Here is an 18,947-nt window from a genome sequence, read left to right as displayed (position 1 = left end):
ATTACCTGTTCGCCCCCTGGAGCTACCTGATTTGTGTGTCCTGTTCACCTGCCTTACATGTCTGGAAGAAACTGTTGAAACTGTTTGTGCTCCTACCCAAGTACTTGTATTGGTGTTACAGTTGGTGGTGGTTTAATGAAGTGTGATATGAACGTTTTGATAGATACAGATACAGGAGGAACTGAGATAGAAAGAATGAGGTGAACTATCTACACATGTGTGTAGATAGCCAAATGGATACATGGGAGGCCAGTACTTCCAAAGTGAAACCCTCATTGGTGGTTTACTTGTAGTGTTGTAATGTGATTTTATTATCATATACTTCTAAAACCTGGTGTGCTTATAAAACCATGTGACCACATTTATTCTAACAATTATCCAATATGTCTGCATGAATAATCCGGTATGCAATAGGAAGAACCTGCAGTTTATCAATTTGCTACTCTCCACAAAAAATGTCAGGCAAACACATACAAATAGCTAAAACTAGTTAGCTGGCTATCAGGACACCATGATTCTGCCAATGACTATCCCAAAATTCAAAAAGTAGAAATAGTGTTGCGAGTAATGGGACACTGAATCCTCCCACAATATAAGGGCAGCCAGACAAATCAAGGACAAAAACTACCCAGCTGTGTTCAACCCCAACCAAACTCTGCTTTTTACAGTTTTATAACCTGTAGTTTATCTAGCCTATTTAAAGCACAAGACCTTGTTTGCTATGCTATTGTGAAGGTGCTTTTACAGATATTTGAATAACAGTTCCTGGATACAGGTGTTGACAGTGTACTGTACATTGAACAGTTCTTTATTCTGATGATATGAAAGTAATGTCAAATGCTATACATTGAGACAGTCTTTATAGAGTTTGCGGTAGGGTGTAAATCCTACTGTGCCTATTTGTCCAGTGTGGATATAATTCCTGGTGACACTGAGCTGGTTCATGACAAGGTATCTTGAGTTACATGACCTTTTCTATGGATATTTATCAAATACTTTTTTGGTGACTGTCCCGACCTTATCCCCAATGCCACCATCCAGCGCGGTGTCTCTTCCCAGACATTGTTGCCACATTGTCAGCCACTCGTACAGACATACAAGGTAACCTTTGGCATCTTTCTGAAACACTTTAGGCTTTCATCTACTCCAATGTAACCCACATAAAGAACAACAAAGTTGATTTGTCGGGAGTGTATTGAACAAATCCAAGACTTTAACCCAGGAGATAGAACATTTCAAAAACAAATGTCAACACTGACTTATTTTAAAAATTGTTATGTACGTGACTTGTGTCACATAACTTTATTCTATTCTTTACTCTATTTCAGCAACCACATGTTTGACAAGTGTATCAAACATATAGCACATTTTATACTTAAGGCAATCTGAAGTTATCTAGAAAGTTATCAATCTAAAAAAAAAAAAACATTTTCAGATATACAGCAGTATCAGTTGTATCAGTCAAACACATTTAGGTCTGTTTTTAATATCTAACTCTATATCTCTGATGGATTTCGAATATGGTATCTGATATGTTTAAATGAATCTTGTTTGAATTAAGCTCTTTGTAGATGCCACAAAGAGAAGTGCAATTAATCTGAAGTGGAGGAGTTCTGACATTGACATTGCATGCATGTCTTCCTCATTCACCAAAATGGCCATGACCATGGGAGTCTGTATTGTTCTAACTACTGTAATGAGAATAACATAATTTATTTTGTTTTCCCTTAATTTCCCTCTCAGACTCCCAGTTGGGTTAATTGCACTTTCTGCAAAGATTATGTTACTGTCACATGATACACAGACTGATACGGTACACCATTATCTGAAATCACTGCGTGGGTTCAATGACGCACAGCAATTCCCATTCGCAACACTGCTCAACACAACAGGTGACCATTTAGTATCACTGTCAGTGATATGAGGTGGTAAAATGTGATTCTTATAAAACTCATTCAAGAGACAAGCACTGACATTTTGCATATATTCACATAACTGCATGAAATTGCAGTACTGAATAACAGTGGTGTGTTGGTGACATACCTTCTCTCACACCAATGTATCATTCTGATGAAATAGAGAAAAACAAAATATGTCTACAGGAGATAGAACCATCCCTAAGAGGCCACAGGGTTGGGGAAATGATTAATACCAGTTAATTACAAATAAGAAGCCATTCTTCAAACGTCATTGAAAAATAAAAGTTATCTGCACAGAAATACTCATAAATGTGGAGAAAATCAACTGAAGATACATTTTCCAGTTCTGGTAATCAAACGGAAAAGAAAATACACACAAAAAAAAACTGCTAGTCTTTTTTTAGAATGTGACTGAGCGACTGCTGACAAAGCTTTTCATGTTTTATTAATCAAAGGAGCTATTGGTAGACGAATGCGCTTTTCTCCATCTAATTAACTGATGGCATACATTGTAATGCCAGACAACAACAGTCCCACGTCATGCATATGTGGAGAACTTTTCATTCGCCACATCAGAGGAGCCGATGCACAGAGTGAGCCTCATATCAACCCTGTTCCTTTATTCATGTCTGTCTTGGGTGTTTCAGATATTTTTTGTGCTTCTGTTATTGCAGTCAGCAGCTGGTTTTTAGCAGCCTGGAAAACGGAATGAATGTTATTAACAAATATCTGTGTTGCATCAAAGGGAACGAATATAATTTGGTCACATTTCACTGACTGACAGCTTTGTGGATGTTTGATTTCATTTTCAGGAAGTTAATCAGACGTGACACACCTCAGCATGTAATCTGAAGGTCGGTTTGTTATATAGACGCTGTTTAGAGATTTATTTCAATGACCTTTCAGCCAATAAATACGCTGATAAAACATTTCACTTAATTAAATAAATAAATGAATAAAATGACAGCAGTTTCAACATTGTGGCACATTTATTATCAGACTGTGGATTCATTTGTCAAGTTGTATGTATTTAACTGTCAATTTGTGCATTTGTTTAACATGACATGTTAAACCTACTGTAGCTATAAACTTAGCTATATAAAATTCTCCACTCCTCCCAAGATTTTTAGGGGGAACAGGAGATCTTTAGGCAGAGTGTAATGGCTTCAGACATTATGATATAAGTATGACTTTCCAATTCTCTAGATTTAACATGAAATAACCAGTAACCATTTCTGACCATGTAACTTTTAACACAATGCACTGGCACAACAATGTTTCAATGTCAAAGTTTTTGGTAGATTACTTTTAACATGACACATTCTACTCTGCAATAATGGTAATGGCGGATTAAAAAAAAAAACATATACATGCAGATCTTTGAGAAACCCAAAGGATTATTTAACAACACTCATTGCTGTTCTGAAGATATCTCGGGAACCCTCAAAGGCTCCTAAAACCATCTGGATGAATATTCACTTGTTGCACGCTAAGAAAGTATAGCTAGGAGGAGTCGAAGCATTCTCGTCTTGGATCACATGTGTTGTATGGATGTGGAAGACCTTACTGCGACAAAACTTTCTTTATGATAAAGTTAATTAAGATTTCCATAGAAAGCATTCACAGATATAAATGACAACTATTATATGAAATACATCACATTGTAACCTACATAAATTGTGACAATCAGCCTTTGTCCATTGTCTGTAAGACTCCATCTGTATAGGAAGCTTTCAGACAGTATCGTGAGCTTGGTGACGTGCTGTAATATGTCCATGACAGCAAAATCCAGGACTACTGTCTAGCTTTTGGCAAAAAAACTGAAAGGAACAATCAAACCAAATCAAGCAAAGACAACATAATTATCAGGTACTAGATTCAGAGGTAAAGTCATTACAGATAACAGCCTGAAACCTTTAATTGTGAGGTGGTTTTCCTGCAGGTTTTGCATTCCGGGGCTGAGTCAGTTTGGTTAGCTACACGGCTGTCCAAACTAACAATGAAAGTTCGTAAATCACCTGAGGAATGTAACATCATTCCCTGTTAGTCTCAGAGGCTGTGCTTGAAACTGGTATGGCTGCTGTCATCAGAAAACTGTAAAGCATATAGAGTTGAAGCTAAGCAGCCAGAAGACATCAGCGGGAAACCAGCAAATATATCCTGTATAAAAAATAATAGTTTCTCACAAATCACTGAACAGTTATGAAGTTGTGCCAAATTTGCATGTAGTGGTCCTCAGAATCGAAAAAAATATAAAATACATAAAATATAATGTAGAAAGGTTGTGAGTAGTAGATAGGAAAATATCTTTATGTAACACTTTGTCAAATGAGGCATTTTCAGTGTTTTGAGTTCAGTGTTGAGTCAACATCAAAATGTGACAACCTCCTTCATCATCTATGATTAACCCTGACAGGAACCAGAGTCTGGTGGCTGGCTGTCACAATGAGGCACTGAGATCTGTCCAAAGGTGTCACAGCTTTACTTAAGTTAGCACCATTACAAACCAACTCACAGTAAATCCATCCAACACTGAGTGACAGGACTTAACCTTGATAATACCATGTATTTTATTGATGGACAATAAGTGGCCTTTAAATGTAAAGATTTTCATTTTCTGCGTGAAAGGCCATTCAAACACTCTTGCAAAATAGTGTTTGTAGGCAAGTAATGATTGCAAGCTTCCATCCAGCATAAAACGCACATATCTGTGATGAATTATGAGATGTTTTCCGAATCTGAAGTGTAAACTGTAAAACACTGCAATAAAAACAAAATGACAATAATGTGGTTGTTTACAGATTTGCATAGATTTATTTGTGCAGTTCTGACCCGGTGGTTATTTACCAGAAGAAAGGAGAACAAAAGAGATGATGTGGCAGGAGTAAAGATCATAAAAAAGAGGAGTTACCATGTTACCATTCATACTGTATGGACTGACCTTTCAAAATGCCATCCTTTGTCGTCAAGGACTGACCCTCTGCTACAGGAGAGCAGTATCACCGCTGCACTGCCACCTACACACGTGAATTGCCCTTCTACTGAGGCAAATGTACTTGAATATTTACCAAGAACTTCTTGAGTAATGGTTTAACAAGAACAAGGCAGAAAGGAGTCAGAGTAATGGTGTGAAACTAATCCACAGTCAGTTCATCTTTTGCATGCGGAAGAATACCGCTTTGTGTAAACAGGGAAGATGATGTACATCAGCTTGGCGTGGTTGTATGATGCAAGATAGAATGATGCCATATTGTATTAAGCTTGTTTCCAAAGTCTGTTGTGAAAGTAATCCAGCTAGCTTACCATTTACATCCTGCATACATAAGCGAGTACATTACAACCTGACAGGAGACAAACATAAGCTTCAGGCCGAGGCTCTTTATCTGAGCCTCATCCCAATATTCTCCCAAAAACAGATTTAACAACAACAAAGAGTTTTTGAATTTAAATGTTGTTACCCTTGCATACATAATGCACCCCTTCGCATCTCCCTTGTGTACTGAGCTCAAGTATTTCATCTTGGGTTCGGAACTGGAGGGCTCAACTTACACAGTCAATTACTGTATGTGGCTTCATCATACATCTGCATGCAAATGAGACTATAAATACACCGACTTATCTCTCAGAAGCATCACTCTGTTGAGGTGTCACACAGTGTGCTGTGACACACTATAGGTGTTTGGAGTCAACTTGCCCCGACAAGTTGAAAACAAAGAGTTTTCTTTTAGTTAAGTCATATCGTTTAGTAATTTATTGTAACTATTCATGGATAGGATCCAAAATATGTTTTGCTATCTGCTATATTTATATTCAGATCGCTAATTGCTGTAGCTAAGGATAGCTGTGTATATCTTTCATGCTCTTGCGCTTTATGCTGCATTCAAGCAATGTCGACATAATGGGAAGTGCATGTAATATTTCAAGGTGGTACGCCTCAGTGCTAGCCCTTTTAATTGCACCAGATAAATTTGCCATTTTGTGTTATGTAGGCTAGGTCTATTTAGTGAGTTGTGTTTATCTGCTGTTCAATTAGCTGAATCAATTATTTTAGTGTTACTCTTAAATTAAATCCCCATGCTCGCAGTCTGTTAACACTTAATATGGGAGATTTTTCATAAATGACAGAAATAACCAAAGTTCTCAGGCCGGTAATTACAACTCAGAGGCTGATGTGATGTGCGCACAGGATTAGCTGTCTAGTTAGCAGTCTCTCTGTGGTAGAGTACATGCAGTAAATATCATATTCACAAATTAGGCTCTAATAACTGCAGTCTGGCTTTTAGTACCACTGAAAATGTAGTCGTAGGTCTACATTAGTCATGTACATAGAGTAGTAGCCTGTGTCTTCAGGTCCCATCCCTGCCAATTCTTGGGTACAAATATTTGTATTTTGACATTCATAGGCATCCATTACCTAAAATACATGCTCAATGTAATCATAAACTAATTTTAAACATTTAATACAACGAGTTGGCATCACAGCACCTCACATATAAACTGCTACAACACACTCCTCCTTGCAGTGAGACTGGTTGCACCTGTTCAGCGCTGTGATGATGAGTAAATGGCTAGTGGTTTGAGCCAGGGCAACATTAATTCCTTTCAAGCTGTTTTGCTCAAACACAGATAAATTATGTTGTGAAGGCCCACTGAAGCAATCCATAAGCTGTGTCAACGGTGCTGCAGAACTAAAGTTAGAACCTAGGGAACCGGTCAGGTTCACCTCCCCTGCACAAAGCCCACTAGGTTTAATACAGAAGTGGTTCAAATAGCCAGAACACAGTGTTTAATGTCAAACCTGTCACAGAACACATTATATAGCAAGTAGCAATGCGATAATGAAAGTATGCATATACAGTACAACTGGAAAAAGTGAGTAAAAATGTCTGACAGTGTTGGACCACTGGCTCTGGGTTTAAGTGGGTGAGACAATGTGTTAGCTTGTGTGTGAGTGTATGATTAAAGCTTGGAGAGGAAGAAAAGGAAGCTGTGTGTCACACTGTTTGTTCAGAAACTTTGCTAAAGTTTGTTAATCTCCTTCGCAAACTGGTCTATTCTCATCCAACGAGCACATCTCAATTTTGCACCTTTGGGTTGAGCTCTCACTGCGACCTGCTGAGCTATATGAGAAAGACTATTGCGCAAAACGTTGTTCTTGCATAGGGCCTGCTGTCTGATATCTGCACACACCATATTGTTTGTGTGAAGTCGTCTTTTACATCAGGTTCAATAGCGTAAGGTGACTTTAGGGAGCAATGCTTCTTTGAAGACATCATTCATTAGCATTCAAAGGGACAGCCCCGGTCCAACCGCCCAGTGCTTGGATCAAAACATTGCCAACAGCAGGGCAGAAGGACGTGCGCAGCATTCTCTCTGACCTCAAGTCTTTGAGACACCTCATTTGCAGCTCAGTTGTCATGCGCAAATCCCTCCAGATAGATAACGTCATGGTATACTCAGCAACCTGCCGTGTTATTATGACAGGCCTGTTTGCAGAGTGAGATTGGATGTGATTTTGAAGGACAGTACACCAGTTCTTTGATGATCTAGATCCACATGGAAATAATAATAAGGAAGAGTATATACTATATGTGTAAGACTTATGAAAGACAAGACAAAGTCAGTGGAAACTCTCAGGATTTATGGATTTCATCATGTTGGCTTGTGCAAGTGCACCATAATAAGGACCTCATGACTCATTCTGTGAACTTTCTCTCTGTTGAGTGAAAGTTAAAGAGGTACTCCAACTATTTTACATGTCAAAGTCAATATAGTAGTCACTGGTATTACCACTCAGCCTGGGAAAACTGTTGTGTAATGTTTTATATTGTAAAGTCTGATAAAAATGACTCCAGTTTCATCAACTTGGTTTCTTTTTGGCTTGCAGACAGTTTTTTTTTTTTGTTTTTTTTTATCACAAAGTATGCATTACAAATGTGGGTGTTTGCCAGTCAGGGACGGTCGAATAAAAAGACAGTTACATGATGGGAAGTATAGGATCCAATGTTTTTGGAGCTCCACCCGCATTAGGAGCTTAAAAAGTCAGGATATATCAGCCTCTGCTCCATCTATTCTTGCTGTTTCTTGCCATTTTAGCTGGGTGGGTTGCCAATGTCGGTCTGCTGGCCCAGACTGAAATATGTCTAAGATGGATTACTATGAAATGTTGTGTCGGCATTCATTGTCCCACAGGATGAATCCTACTGACTCTGGGGTTGCTTTTTCTACTAGCATTTGTTTATTTGGATTGCCTTGAGAGTTGGCATAGATATCCATGGTATGAATATTTCCCTCGAACCACCAGCAGGTTTTAACATATCCAGAGAAATCCCTACCACTGGTCTGTTATAATGTTTTGTTCAGATATTCATGGTCCACAGATGCATCTAGCGCTAATGACTAATTTAGTGCTGATTAGTCATTGTTAGCACAATGACACACTAAACTAGAATGGTGAACATGTATGTGCTAAAGATCAGCCCCATTGTTTTTGTGAGCATGATAATGTGGTTACATTAGAAATGAGCAAGTACAGCCTCACAGAGCAGCTAGAACGAATCTTAGTGTTGTCTTTCTGTTAATCTGCTATTTATTGTATGTATATACATGTATGTATTCCTTCTGGTGCTGTGGGAGTAAGATGTAAAGTGTGCAACCTCAAAACAGACATCACCTCCCCTGAAAGCAATACGAGTTTACATTTGGATCTGGGTTCCATTAATCAACCACCACCCCCTTGCTTATTTTAAAAGTATGTTGCACTTAGTAACTAATATACAAGAAGATTAAATAAAATCTAATTTAGGGGCAACACTGGGGAGCACTCTCTGCCCTCTCCATTTGTGGCTTCGGTTCGGTATCAGATGTGTTCTTTGTGGCTCAGATCAGATTATTGTGTGTTGTCTGTTTGTGTGTGTGTGTGTGTGTGTGTATGTGTGTGTTTGCTATGTAGCTGATGTTCTGTTTCTTATCAAATATGACAACCTAATGAATGTATTGTAGACACTTCTGCGTGTTCACATCTGTGCCAATTAGATATATACTGCAGACTAAACAGTGTTATTCACAGTGTCTCTGCAACTCCTGATGTTCCCATACTGCTGTATCTTGTGATTGAATCCTTAATTCAGTCAAGGCCTTCACAGAAGGGATCGTCCTCATAATAAACCAATTCAAGCTTTAACATTTATTTTACCAGGATTTCTTTGCCCCCCTCCATCGGCCTTGATTGACCCCTAAAAGAGTACATAAAAGACAGGACGCATTCTTGATTGATTACTTTGACACAACTTCTTTGGAATAAAGTTCAGAGACCATGCAGCTTAATTAACTTTCTTTTAGACACTCTGTAGCACGCGTCTTATTTAAGATATTTGACATTCATGAGCACACACGCTGCTTGTTATACATCAAGAAACGGACAATCACAGCAAAGGTATTGGAGTACTTTTGGTGTGAGACAAAAACAGACTGCTATAGATACTAACTCGTTTATCATACAAATAAGACGGACAATCCTTGATTTACATATTCATCATCTTCAAGGCCTCGTCTGCATGTTTAATACCACGCTGTAAATATGCATTAACAAAACAACCTGAGCAAGAAGCTGAAAAGTGACAAAGGAACACTGTGTCTACACACAGTTCGAGAAAGCCATTTCCAGTGTGCCATGTTTCACTACGTTACATCAACAATAATCTAGAGTGACAGCTGTTGATGACCTACGCTACACGCAAGAGCAGTGTCTCAATTATCCAGCGTGAAATTGTTACGGCCTGATTTCTGGTTGAACTTTTACAGCTTCATGCCTGTTTGCACTCAAACAATGTTAAGCTCACTACAAGGCAGTGTGGGCACTGGGCTGCTGTAGGTGGCGAGAGATGGAGAACGCTGCTCGCAGGCTCTGGAATCTCATCAAGCATATTGTGCTGCCAGAATCAAAGAGGTGCACTTGGCAACAGTTAACTGCTACAGCCAAAGAAGTCAGGGAATCTCTGTGGCTTAGTATCACCCCACATTGCAGAAAGAGCTTGTCAATTGGGTTTTGGAGAGGGTATTCTGCAGCTTCTCACTTTGACAGAGGCAGAAATCGCATGACATAACTACTGAAATTGTTTGACAAAGAGGGCAAATGGTCTTTTCCACCTATTCTTTTCTAATTTATCGTTTTAAGTCCTAAGGAAAGCATCAATCAGTCATATCTGGGACTATGTGTATTTTCTGTTTTGCTTTTGAATCACTGCAGGCATCAGATCTTTTTCAAAAAGGTTTGGTTTTGTGTTCACTAAGGGCTGTTTCCTCTGAACCAATAAAGAAGCAAAAAGCTGACTAATAAAAACCCAACTTAAATGGGCATATTTATTTTGCTAGCCCTAGCGACTGCTACTGCAGCTCTTGTGTTAACTTAAAATGGTGCTGATGCAACAAATCATGTAGTAATTGAAAATGAACATGATGCAAAAAGAAACCCAGTTGATGAAACTGGAGTAATTTTTATCAGACTTGACAAAGTTCTTCCCGAACCACAGAAAACATCATGTTCATCAAATGAACAACCTCAGCAATCAAGAGGAAACTAAACGCCAATCCACTTTAGGAATTCAGGGAAGTTATATCAAGGCATAGATATGAGCTATCCATTTCTGCAATTTCCTTCTCCGTCCAGAATCACTGTCCGCCTCACACCAAGGGTAAATCTACCTACAGTAGAGAATGAAATACTTGCTTGGAAGTATTTCACTCCTCCTAACACTCATTTACCAGGCTACTGAAGGTAGCAGGCTAGTTATCTTGGGAACAATTACAGTTCATGTTAGAGCAGAAAGATTTAAACACCTTGACTTCACTGCTTAATTTTTGTTTTTAGTGTTACCCTTTGTGTTACTTGACACGTTGCTAAGTAATATTTAAAAAGCTAAAACAGCAGAGTATCTTTACTTACTGGCTTGTTTCCATATTGTTAACACCGAGCTGCATTACTATCACAGCAAAATTCAGTGTTCAAAACCAACCCAGAAAATGTGACAGTGTTGGTTGCCAATCAGAAAGAGTTCTGATAAGTCAACGATCAGTCACTCAAAAAAAAAACAGCAGTCAAGAGGAGAGCAGGCAGAAGAAAATAACTAGAAATGTAAAAAGTTATTTTGCAGAAATAAAAAACATTGCCCCTATTTTTTTCTAGGTTCTCTCTTCCCACAAGAGAAGAGCAGTGCACCTTTAGATACTTTGGTGAATGTGAGGGGATTATGCACAGGTAGTTAATTATTATATTCTAAGTATTTATGTAACACTCACCACAGTAGGAAGTCAAGAAATGTATTTTTATTTTTTAATATGATGCCTTCACTTCAGTAAGTTAGACACTGATGCTCTCACAACACATTTTTATGCAAAAGGTTTTCATTGGAGCTACTTATAAAGAGAATAAACAGTCCCAATGAAAGTTGTTTCATGTCGTGTGTCTGGTGTCCACACATTTCTGGAAAAAGATGTCCATGTCAACTTGGGTATCATTTCATATCTGGGTGTATCAAAACCAGGACAGATACAAATCAATTGTTCTTTTCCTAATTTGGATGAACAGACCCTTTAAATAAGCAGCACATCTCTAGATCTCTGGTACGGGAAGATTTTAAAAAGGAGAAAGTACAAAGGATGGTTGTTCTCAGGGATGTGCTTTTTTGTTATGTTAGGCTGCTGTGACACAGCGCTTATTATCCGGTATCACACTGACACTATTTAATTTGGTGTCTCTTGTTCTTTGTCATACGACTGCGGCATCTTCTCCTTCAGTCAGTTGGATTTTGTGTCATTTAGTGTTCTACCCCATCGTCCGATTTGGCAAAGACAGACGTCTGGCAGATGCAGACGTTAAGAAGGGGCTTGTTTTTAAAGAAAGATATATTGTTCTGTAATGAGACCACTAATTGCATTGAGACTTCAAAATTGCTCTTGTTTATTCACTTTAGCCAGTGCAGTCTGGAGCCAGAACACAGTTTTCACCAAAATAAACATTATGAAACCTTGTTGTTTCTACCTTTCTCCCTCTCACTCGGCTTTTATCTTCTCCCATTAGGATGAGTAGTAGCAGCAGGCTTTGGGAGAACGTGTGCGCTGACATGGTCACAGAATTTTAATGAGGAGATGTATTAATGCTGTGTTATTAGACACCAGCCATTCCCTCTTTTCATTAGACTAACACAGAAACTGTCAGAGGACTGCTTTGAAATCTTGTCTGAAAACATTATGGATTTGAATTTGTCTCTATCTAACCATCAGGATTCTTATGTTTATATTTCCCCTTAAACTGACTTGCCTGTCCTTTAAATGCACAGACTGATATCAAAGACTCAGAAAGGTATAATTACCAAACTGAAAACTAAAATACAGCTTTTCTGCTCTCTGCTGCACTCTAAAGTGCAGTTTAAATGTTTGATGTTTTAATGCCATTGTGGTTATGGCCTTCTGGTACCAGATGCATCTCATGACAGGCCCAATCTAAAAGTGCAGAAAATCTTCAACATTCAATATCATTTAATATAGAAATGTCAATTTCCTGTTTTGTTTTTTCATAGATTTGACTATCCCATGCCCATAACCTTCACTTATTGTCCTACTGTGCCTCTTCCTTCTTTAGGTGATCTTGGAGATCCAACAGAAACAAATGTGACAACTATCAAGAGGAGGTGTTGTACGATTCAGACCCCACCCTCATGACATGACTCAATATGTGTTTGGATACCTGACCGAACCAAACTACTGATCCTGTTACTGTGAGTACCGAAACATCAAACATCATTTTCTCACAAAATGATTGAGGTACAGATGCCATCATTTAAACCACATTATGTAAAATGCGATATTTGTTTCAATTTTCAGCCCTCAGTTTCAAAGTGTAATTCCCTTATTGTAATGATGGACAGTTGTACATGTGCGTTTGTAATGATTGTATTACTTATGATTGAAAACTAGGAAGTTAATAACTTTGCTACAAGCCAAACATCAAGCGAGTGCAACAACACAAGACAAAGCAGCCAGCTAATATTACTTACTAGTCCAAAAGCAAGAAGCCCAGCTCATCGTCTGTCTTTCAGAGTTTTATTTCATCAAGCTCTCGCCAGTTACTAAAAGTCAGTCCAAGATTTACTCTTGTCCAGCCCCTTCTTGCCCACTCTTTCTCCTTTTCTCTTCTTAGCTTCAACTCTCAATGTCCAATTCAGTCTCTTAGCCTCTGCCATGTCTACAGAAGCTGCCGAGCCCGGTTACATTCCTCACTCACCTAGCTCTGGTTTTGATCTCCACTCCCTGGCATTTTCCATTGGCTAAAAGAACCTCCTCCTCCCAGCAATCCAAAGCTCCTCTGCTACCAGTGCTTTGAGCTCCCAGTCCAGACAGCATGAATTGACCCAACTAGCTCAGAAGTTAACTTATTTTAGCAACAGTTAAAACTTTCTGCCAATCATAAAACTCATCACAGTCAGAGTTGAGGCATGGCAGCTGGAAGACATTTTTAGGGAAAACCAGTAAACCTAAAATATGATCCAGTTTTACAAAAATCTGTGAAATTATGATACAGTGCTGTGTAAAAGAATATACCCCTTCTCGCAATAAAGTCTAATGAAATAGTTAGACTTTATTGCGACCAGGTTAGTTGAGTGTGTGGTTTTACATGTGAGATTGTACCCAGAGTTAGTGCAAGAACAGGTTGAGGCTGTGCATCAGAATAATTGTGAAGGTAGAAAAGGTAGAGAGGTTTCATAATGTTGCTTTAAAAGCACATTACTGAAGGAGTACACAATGGTTTTAGTCAGTTTACTCATTTATGATGAAGTGATGGCAGCACTCATCCTGTACTTAACAGGGTTATAGTCAGCTTTCAGCAGTAATGTGATTTCTGTAACATTGGCAAAAAACCTGTTTTCTTTTTTTTTTTGGAAGTTCTCCAGGTAGATTTTTCTTGAAGAAAAAGACAATTTCTTGGCCACATACCGAAAACATGCAATAAAGCAATGGAGGCTATGGTTAACTGCAGATGTATGGATGGTGTTTTCATACTTAGCAATGAGAGAGGAACCTCACATCAACTTTTTATCCCCATGTCCAATTTTTCCTTTCACAGACATGTGACATCCTTCACCAAATCTTCTTAAGACCATTCTGTCACATCTTAAGTCAGCATTTGTGCTGCCTGCACAACAATGATTGGATGATATGTATCACTTCAACAGGACAAACACTCAGCAAAACCCAAAGCGTTATGATTTACAAAGTTGGATTAGGGTCTTAAGCTATCTCCCCAAACTCTTCGTTTCCTTTCTCATTCTATCATCCTCCCTTTCTCTGAGAAAATTGGCATCATTTACTGCTGCCACTGCAGAGCTCATTGTCAACTATTATCCTAGGGACAAAGCTGCTGTGACATTGAGTTAATCCGTGCTTGTTTCAATTTTGCTTTCAGCGGAAGAAAATAGATAAAGAGTTCAGGTAAGTGATGGCAAGGAGGCGCCATACCCGAGGCAAAGAAAAGGACTGCAATGATTGGGAAGCTTGAGAGAAAGATAAAATGCAATCTGCCAAGCAAATTAGGTTGATTTCCTCAGAAATGTCAGGGACGTGTTGGTCGTGTTTGTGATTTTTTATTATTTTTGTCTCTGGGATTGATGGAACACTCTTTTAAAGACAAAAAATGTTTGCCAGAATGTCAGGCACACACAAATACTGTAAAAAGACGACCAGGGTAAAAGGAACATTTTATGAAATCTAGGTCAGGGGAACTTTAGACGGAGACTCTCCCTCATCAGTATCAGTGCAATCATCCACATGAGACATATTGTAATGATAAAACACTGCACTAAGACCTCTGTCAGAAGCTTTTGGAAGTAGAACCATCAGTCTTCCAAATATATGAAATAGCCTGTGATTCTACTTAAAAGTGAAATGTCACTTCTAAAGTTCACTGTCTTAGATAAATCTCTTTCCAGGAGTCTAATTATAGCATGTCTAAATCATATGCTGTATTATGAATCTGCAATAAGCTCACTTAATTACATCCACATAATGTATGAGCGACAGAAAGTAATGTCAAGTGTAAATCTACTGTGACGTCACCCATTGGTGAACCCAATAGTTTTGAAGCTTCGAGTTTGACATTATGGATGCATTATGGTGTTTCTGTGCCAGATACACTTCAAACCTGAATGCTCTCTCTAACCATTGCATAGTGTTATGGTGTTTAACCTAAATTGTGCCATAGCAATGTCATGTGAAATTACAGAAATCAAATATCATGTGTGTTACATATCATGTCTACTATTAGCCTGTGAAATCAGTTATGGAATCAGGCTCTGGTACAATTTTGTCATGTCTGACAAAGTGACTCAAATGAAATGAGGTTGGACATGGAGACTACATATTTTTAACTGAAAGCCTGCGGCACAAACTGGGGCTGTAGAGAAAGACATTAGTGTTAACCAGGAATGGAAGGTTTTGGGTTACAATGTGGGAAATGTAGGATAAAGAGTTTTTGGAGCTTGACCTATAGTTAGGAGTAAAAGTCAAGCATTTTAGCCTCGGCTGAAGACCAAATTTAAAGCTTCAGGCCAGTTCAGTCTATAGTCAGAACTTACTAAATGCCTGCAAAACATTACCATTTGAAACAGTAAAATGCTACCAGTGGATTTGATTTTGACTAATCTTTTGTGTTGAGTTCAGCTTTAGGTGAGCATTGACAAGTAGCAAACAGCCTTGACAGCGCTGACCTTTGAGAGAGTCCAAAATGTAGAAATATATCCTAGTTTTTCCTGTGTTCTATTCAATCTTGTTTAACCCTCCTCCGTTACAGTTCAAATTGCTCCAAAATAGGTCTTTATACAGAAATTAATGGTACGTTTCCTGAAATTACACTATTCTAAAAGCAATAAAATGTAGTCTTGCTCAAGTCAGTGCACCCACTAGCTACATAAGTAGTGTCACTTTGAATAAATTGAGTGAGTACATTGTCACTTTTGCAACTGAGCTAACAAGCTTGTTAAATGGAGCTAGCTTGGAAAGCTATCCTGACTAGAATTGAACCCATCTGCTTAGCATATTAACTAATTACCTGGCCAGTAGCTCACAAACTAGCCCTGCCAATAGTCACTACCAAGCTTCTGGCGCTTACTATTTCATGAGGATGACCTTCGTTGTGGCATCTTCTCTTCTTCTTCTTGTGACTGGACCTTCATAAGATACATTAGCAGAAATTCAGCACTTTATGCCAGGGTATTGGCAAGCCTCAAATCTGATTCATACATTGGCAGTGCTGAAAGATGAATCTGGATGTAGGAAGAACTCACCACGTGAGAGCAATGCTGAGTTGGCATTCAAAGCAGTGAACAAAACCTAATAAACACGACAAATATGTCACCGTTATTGGTCTTTAATACCTAAGTCTCTCTCCAAAAAATATCTGTACCCATCTGTCCCATCTGCTATGATGGGAACAGTGAAGTAGTAAAATGCCTCTTGACAGCATATTATGGGCAAATTAAGCAATTAACTAGAAATAGATTCATAAAGCACTCTAAGATCACATAATGTTTGTGCTGAAAAATTAATCATGAACATTTGTGGTGCTGAGAAGACACAATTGCTGAACCTGGGAACTGGCTTCTTCCCTCCCATCCCATCTCAGCGGGATATCAAAAAGATTATAGCAAGTTAATATCACTGTGAGATCTATTGATTTCACTTGTCAGCTTTTACAATCTGGCCTCATCTATTGGTCTGCGTTCCCTCTGTCTCATTTTAGAGTTTCCTGGGAGCTGAGGTGAGCCCGTCCTCTACCTGACAAACTATTGCTCCCTCATCCATTCAACCCTGGCTGCTACCAGCCTCACCCACCCCTCTCATAGCTGCACACGAGAGCCCTATCATGGTTCACTAATAATCCTCATTAAGGCAGGCCCCAAGGCTCTCGTTACTGTACATCTATTCCCACATGCCTTGTACCAGACTCATGGCTTTCTTCTTTGGCAGCATGTGCAGATGTCATGAATTTGCCATGTGCAATATAGTATGTGTGTCAGGATTTTGATGTCTCAGTCAGCTGCGGGATCAGATAATGAGACGAAACAAAGAAACTGTTCTCACTCAATCTTGGTACCGGTGGAAAAATTGCATGGATTGCATTGATTCTATCAATGTCTTTAGCACATAGTGTTTTCACCTACACTGAGGCCTAAGTGTTTTCATTTTGGAGACTTTGTAAGATTTTCAGGATCAATATGAGTTGAAGCGATAGTTATATAATTATGTGTGCATGTGGTGTTTGATACTCCAGGTTAAGCCTAAGGGCAGCATCCATCTCTGCATTTATTGCTGTTATTCTTTTTTCTCATGGCAGTGTTTTTATACCAAACTCACCTCTAGGTTCTAATAGGAGAAACACAAATACATTTTTTATAGGAAAAATAGGAAAAGTTTTCTTGACGGTGTAATTCTGTCCGCTCTTCAGTTCTTTCATTGCTCAGAGGATCTATATTAACCTTGCTTTGAAGTTACTCGTACAGCCCGTGAGCTCTTTGGATTTCCTTATTAGAAGCCTTTCTGATTCATCTTCGAAACAACTGAGACCAATCGGAAACTGCCTCATCCGGAGAAGGGGGGCTAAATCCTGGGGATGCAGCATACCCATCCAGTCACATAACTTCCTCTGACAAACGATGCAAAAGCTCCGGTGACAGGCAGCAGGCAGCAGAAGAAGGCTTGAAGGACACAAATCATCCTCTGTGAAACTGAATCACATAGTCAAGCAGCTTTGGATCTCTATCAGAAATATGCTCTGAGTTATAGGGTGTTCTCTTTATAAGTGAATTGTAATAAGGAGAATGGGTGTGTGTCACTGCACCAGAGAGGAGTTAAATGTTTCTGGCAAGGCATTAGGCCTAAAGAACCAAAGGTGGCCTAGGTAAAAAATAGCAGAATACCAACTGTTTTTTTGTTTGTTTGTTTAAATTCTGCATAAAATGTAACATCGCATTCTTTTGTTAAAACAGTGTAACTCCAAGAATTGGTTATGTTTATCTTAAAAATATTTCATTTTGTCTTTTGCATGGCTCAAGTAGGTTGTGTAGAATGTGTTTTTTTAATGTAAAAAGAAATCTGGTCTGATCTGAAGTCTAATTCTTACCCTGCAATATTGTGATAATATTCAAATCATTTTAATGTTGTCGTCCATGCCTGCCACATAGTCATTGCTTAGGGGCAATATCAAGTGTGGGGGGCTAGTATTTTTGATGGCAGCCATGGCAAAAAGTGACACTACTTGTGACTTGATATTTGGTTGTGTTAGTTATATTTTGTGACTGACCACCAGCAGTTTTGAGAATTCAAAAATCAAGTCGACCCAAAGTGCGAACACAACCACAGACTAGAGTACAGTTCAAAAAGGGTTATTTTCACAAAGCCAGGAGGGGTGATGAGGGTGTCAGGTAGTGAGGAGATCCAGACGGCGCAGGGCTGGTGGTGGCTGAATTCTAGAGATGGGAGTGATAATGAAACAGGGCTGGATGTGGCAGGCGAATGGCAGGCAGGGATTCTGAGGCACAGAGTGAGAAACGTTAGCAAAATAAGTCACAAAAACTAGAGAAAGGCTCTGTATTTGGCCATAGCATTGTTACTGCAAGCAACTGAACATCTAGAAGGTTGGACCAGGTTTATGGCGATTAGGCGATTAGCCGTAGGTGGTGAAGGTGATCAGGCAGTTTAGAGGGAATTGAAGGCCACACCAAGTGACACACATACATACATAACACACAAGAGCCACAGATGCACAAGGAACGGGGAAACAAGGAGGTTGATAGAATATTGATCAACTAGTATTTGAAGGCACTACGTATATGTTCTTCTGATGTGCCAGCTAATGCTGAAATAAAATCATCACCCCACAAAACAAAACCGCCTCTACAGACAAGTCCATATGAGACAGATGTGACAAAATAAGTCCAGAGCGAAACTAAAAATACCAAACTTGATGGTTTCAACAGC

The 18,947-nt window shown here is 38.9% G+C and overlaps 1 protein-coding gene across 3 annotated transcripts in view; it reads left to right on the top strand.

The window, feature by feature from the left end:
* The window catches only part of LOC104930751 (leucine-rich repeat and fibronectin type-III domain-containing protein 2), a 120,172-nt gene that overhangs the window by 49,634 nt on the left and 51,591 nt on the right, over positions 1-18,947 (top strand). For all 3 annotated transcript variants that reach the window (XM_019267560.2, XM_019267559.2, XM_027275154.1), the window contains one exon: positions 12,559-12,694. The gene's annotated coding sequence lies outside the window, so the exon portion shown is untranslated. The remainder of the gene's footprint in view (positions 1-12,558; positions 12,695-18,947) is intronic.

Source organism: Larimichthys crocea, chromosome XXIV, assembly GCF_000972845.2.
Source record: "Larimichthys crocea isolate SSNF chromosome XXIV, L_crocea_2.0, whole genome shotgun sequence".
NCBI classification, from domain to species: Eukaryota; Metazoa; Chordata; class Actinopteri; family Sciaenidae; genus Larimichthys; species Larimichthys crocea.
Note: the sequence above shows the minus strand (reverse complement) of the source record. Positions and strands in the feature narration are given on the sequence as shown.